The sequence below is a fragment of the Arachis hypogaea genome, chromosome 11 (assembly GCF_003086295.3).
Source record: "Arachis hypogaea cultivar Tifrunner chromosome 11, arahy.Tifrunner.gnm2.J5K5, whole genome shotgun sequence".
Classification (NCBI taxonomy): domain Eukaryota; kingdom Viridiplantae; phylum Streptophyta; class Magnoliopsida; order Fabales; family Fabaceae; genus Arachis; species Arachis hypogaea.
In genome coordinates, this window is record NC_092046.1 from 123282706 (window position 1) to 123288442 (window position 5737).

Sequence of the window (5737 nt, forward strand, 5' to 3'; positions counted from 1 at the left end):
AAAATATTTTATTATAATAAAAATTATTTAAAAATTCTAATAAATTTTAAATTTAAAGCATCATAAAATTTAATTTAATTATTTTTAGGAGGATAATTTTCTTTAAATAAAATTTTAAACAAATATAATAAAATATGAATAATTTATTATTTAATTTTTAAAAATTTAGATTGTTATATTGTTGGTGAGAATGTGGCTAAGGCTGTCAACCGTTTCTTTATAAGTGGCAAAATGCTTATGAGCTTTAATCATATGCAAAGATACCCATCCTAAAAATTCCAAATGATAAGGATATGACACAAATTAGGCCTATCCGCTTATTCTCTGTTGTGTATAAGATTATCTCTAAATTTTTAGTTATTGGCTACATAATTTTATGAATATGCTTATCATCCATAATTAAAGCACTTTTAATAAAGAGAGTCTGATCTCAGATAATATCTTAATTGCACACGAGTGTATGCATTACCTCAAGACTAAAAAACTGGGTTTATCATTTGAGATAGCAGTTAAACTTAATATGAGCAAGGCTTATTTGGTTAGAATAATAAGTTTTCAATAACATCTTTTTAGGATATTCCATTAACTTGAGTTGGAATATTTTATTGAACTTGTTTGAACAAGAATTGTGGAATATAGATTAGAGCTAGAACACACAATTTAGTGAGACTTGAGTCTTTAATATGTGGTTACATACTCTTAACCACTATCTTCATTCTTATGTGTTGTTCTCTCTATAATTGTAATCTTTTACTTGTTTGATTCTTGATATCCAATATTTTGTATATGTATACATTTATATAGTTCAAGCCATTGTTTCATATCAACTCACTTACCCAAATAACGTTTCCTTATTAATCTATCATTATTAACCAATTTTGAGCCTAACTGACCCTTTTTGTTCTTAATTTTTAGCACAACACTTAGAGGTGACAGGAATACCTAAACCTGCGGGTATCTAACCCCCTACCTAGTCGGTGCAGGGTGGCATTAGGTTTAAGGTGTACTCGCCCCTACCTGCCTCAAAGTGTGTGTGTGTGTGTGTGTCTAATATCTTATTAATAATGTAAATATTTAAATTAAGAAGATATAATTGAACAAGAGCACAATCAACAATATAATAAGATCTAATAGACTAATAATGAGCTAAATATTAATATTCACTTGATGATGGAGTAATATGAACTTGTATTATAATTCAGAAGCTTGAAAAAATACAAAGGATGAAGGATGATTCTTTGATGATGGAGTAATATGAACTTGTATTATAATTCAGAAGCTTGAAAAAATACAAAGGATGAAGGATGATTCTTTTGAATACAAAAATTGCAATGAAAGCTTAAAAGTATTTTCAGAGTATGAGAGATTGTGTGTAAATGTGGATGTCTTACAATTCCCTCCCCTTCCCCCTTTTTATAGTGGGATGTGTCCTTTATTCTTTTACAATTTAACCCTTGGTTTTGCAAATTTGTTTGCTCCTTCTGAGGGCTGACTCCGAAGCTCCGTCTTGGAGTTAATGTGTTCTGATCTAGTTTTTTGAAAACAGGTAGCCGGTTTTGTATTTCTACTGTGATTCTGCTGGAATTCTGCTGATGACTTTTGTTCTTTTCTGCATGGATGATTTTTGTTCTTTTCTGCATGCGGTGCTTTTGTTGTTCTTTGAGTTGTCTTGACACTTGTTTTCTTGATTTTAGACAGGTGTCTGTTTTTCTAATTCTGGGCTGGACTGGAGTCATCTTCATCTGTTAGTTCTGCTTTTATTACTTTTAGAGAATTATGGATCTCTTCTTCTGGAATGGCTGCTGAGAGGGCAACCATCATCTGTTTTTTATGGGCTAAAAAATAAGTCTCCTTTTTGTATGATATTTTTTCGAATCCTAAACTGTGGCTCGGGGGGTTCTGCTCTTTTTTGGCACATAGACATCTAATTATCAATTGCCCTTTTACTAATTAGGTTAAGGTCAAATTTATTCTCCCATTTTACTTTTATGTTTCTAATTAAATATTGGACACTTGGAGTGTCTTCATATCCTGCGGACTCATATTCCCAGGTCATTATCCAGCATATTTCCATAGTGGAAATGAAGGAAATCAGCTTATATCCATCCAAGAATGATGTTTTATTTTTGAAATATTCATAAGCCATACTAGCTTTTTTTTGAAAAAATTGCTTCTATTGGTCCGAATTCTTGAAACCATACTTGGAACCATTTGGGAAACTGTAAAGAAATTTCCTTGCAGAACCATAAGAACCAAGAGTGTAGATTCGGAGAAAGATACCGGGTGTTCCACCAAGTATCTATGTAGTCATAGTAGGAGTAGTGTTGAGGCTCAAATTTTTTAGTAAAATTTTTATAATAAAAGGGAGGTCTCTCCCATTCTGATAGGGTTATTACTTTCATAATCTTAATTTTGGAGTATGTTATATCTTTTGTGGTTAGGCATTTATTGTGAGTTAATTCAATGGATCCTGTGTCCACTAGAATAAATTCATAAAAGGTTCAGATTTTTTGGATACTTATTGGTGGGTAATGAAAAGTATTAGGAAAAACTATTTTATAAAGGGTTCTTCTATCCATCTTGAACCATTCTTTTTCTAAAGCCATTATTTATAGAGGTATAGGTTTTTCATGGTAAAGATGTTCTTTAGATAATGGTTTAGTTTTGAACAAATCAATTGGTTATAATAATGAATATTTGTTAAATGTAGGAACTTCACATAAGCTCTTAGTTGATGCTGATGATTTTTCACTTTTAACAACCTGTGACATTGTCAAAGGTTTAATGATTAATTGTTTAGCTTGTATTGACATTGATGGTTGGTCAAGTGATTGACCATAATCTTCACTGCTTGCTTATTTCTTGCTCATTTCTACCTTGCAAAAATTCTCTCATTAGAAAATCAGGTAATGCATTTGATTCACCTTTAATATGTTCAATAGTAAAATCAAAGTATGATAATATAACTTGCCATCTAGCAAATATTTGTTTAGAAACTAAATTTTTAACATCATTTTTTTAAATACGCTAACTGCTTTACAATCAGTCCTAATCAAGAAGGTTTTATTGAATAAGTCTTCTTGAAAACGTGAAACACATAATGGCTAATATTTCTTTCTTAATAGTAGCATAATTTTTCTGGGCTGAATTTCATACCAGAATGATACTTAACTATTTGTTCTTTTGAGGAGTTTGGAAGAACTTGTTTAAGTATTCCTCCATACCCTAGTTCCGAGGCATCCGTTTCTATGATTAGACTTGCATTAAGGTCTGGTATATTCAAACAAGAAATTTCTTTTACTATAGTTTTAATTTTTTGAACTATTTTGGACATGTCTCTGTCCAAGGAGGGGTTGTTTTTTTAATCTTTTATATAAAGGTTCACATAAAATTCTTATTCCTAGTAAAAATTCGGCTACATAATTAAGACATCCTAAGAATCTTTGTAATTATTTTTTGTCAATAATTTCATTCGAAAATTTTCTACAAATTCAACAGATCTTTTAATCGGAGTAATTGTCCCTTGGAAAATTTCTTACCCTAAAAACCTTACTCTTGTTATAACTATTTTCATTTTCTTTTCAGATAAGACAAGACCATTTTCTTTTATAATATTAATGAATTTTTCTAACTGTTGAATATGTTGGTTTATTCTTTTAGAATATACAAGTACATCGTCTAAATAGACTATGGTAAAAACTACATATGAGTAAAAAATATTATTCATAATTTTTTAAAATTCACTTGGTGCATTTTTTAATCCTTGGGGCATTACATTCTATTCATAATGTCCAAAAGGTACTATAAACGTTGTTTATATCTGTCTTCTTCTTTTACTGATATTTGATAATATCCAGATTTTAAATCAAATTTAGAAAATATAATAGCCTTATTTAATCTTTTAATTAAATCATTTATGTTCGGTAAGGGATATCTTATCCATTTTAAGGCTTTATTCAAAGGCTTGTAATTAATTACTAACCTTGGAGCTTCTCTTTTGATTTCTGAGACTTTCATTACATAAAATGTTATGCAGCTCCAAGGAGATTTTGAGGGCCTGATTAGTCCTTTGTCTAAGTATTCCTGGATTTTTTTACAATATTCTAAGAATTCTTTGTTCATTTGTATTGGTTTTACTTTAGTGGGGATATCTTTTTCATTAAAATCATTTTCATATGGTAGATATATTTCATGTAATTTTCTATAATGAAAAGCTTTTGGATTTAGATTGCACAAGTCCTTTTTTATCCTATCTTCTATTCCTTTTATTACAGTTTGATTTTTTTGTTTTTCTAATTGTTCTTCTATTCTCTTATATACAATTTCTTAGTTCAAGAAATTAATCTGTTTCTTTTTTTTTATTATATTAATTTGGGAGATAGCCACTTGTTGTAGTAAGTTCAGTTCTCTCCTCTTGGATTTTTGTATAAATTCAAATAGAATAGGGTAGTTTGCTATACAATAGGTGGTTATACCATCTACATCTACCATAAAAGGATACAATAACAGAGTGAAGGGATTTCCTAATATAACTTGTTGGGATATTCTTTTTGCTAGAAAAAAAGTAGTTGAAAAACATACTTTTTCCTTGCAAATTTTTGCTTTAGAAGTCTTATAGTTTATAGTCATTCTATCATTTTCTGTTTTGACAATTGTTTCAGTTGTTTTTTCATAGTACTTGGTAGGTATTAATTCTTCCTGGATATAATTTACATATGCTCCTGAGTCTACCATAACTATAAACTCAAATTTCTCTTTTCCGATCATTATGACTATAGGGGTATACCATTATTTCTGGTTAATTAATAATGTTAATTAATTAATGTAATTAATTGGGATTATGACTTCTTCTTCTTCTTGCTCTATTGATTTTAACCGTTCTTTTCATTTTGTAACTTTACTATGTTTTCTCCTTATAATTTTAGTACCCTATAGTAAAGAGAGATATCTTGTGGTTTTACTTCAGAAATTTTGAGTTTCAATATTTTTATTTCATCTTGTAAATATTTTAAAGAAGTTTCTTCTTTAGGTGTTTTAAACCTGTTACATATTTCTTTAATTTTTACTGGCCTTATTTTTTCTTTGGCTTTTTCTTCTTTCTTAATCAGATCATTTAATTGGAATATGAATTCATCTTTTAAGGAAGAATCTCCTAATTTATCTATTATGGAAATTAAAATGCTTGTTTGATCTCTAGTTAATGTATTGATTGATTTTTCTTGGGTTCTCATAATTACATTTAAGGATTTTATACAACTATCACAGTTACATATTCCTAGTCCTAAACACGAGTATTCTTCTTCTATTTCAGAAGAACTCAAGAAAGATGGAATATCTAACTGTTGTATAAAACTTCCTGAATCATCAGAAGAATATTCTTTTTCTATTTCGATTTCTGATTCATTATCAATTAGTATAGCAGCTAAAGTTTTCCTTACTTCTTCATTACTAATTTTGTTTAACTTTTCTTCTATTCTGCAATTGTTAGCGTAATGACCTGGTTTTTTACATTTTCAATAAACTATTTGTTTCTTGTCACTTTTCTTTTTACTGTTCCATTTTTGTTTTTTTCTGTAATTTTCTTTTGGCTCATTTTTTGTTGTATAAGATTATCTTGATTGATATCTATACTTATTCCCATAATTATTTATATTTCTTTTCTTAATGATTCTATTTTAGTTGCTAGGTGCTTTTTCGGTTGTAATGCCATATTGTTGACAAAAGTTTCCTAATTCTC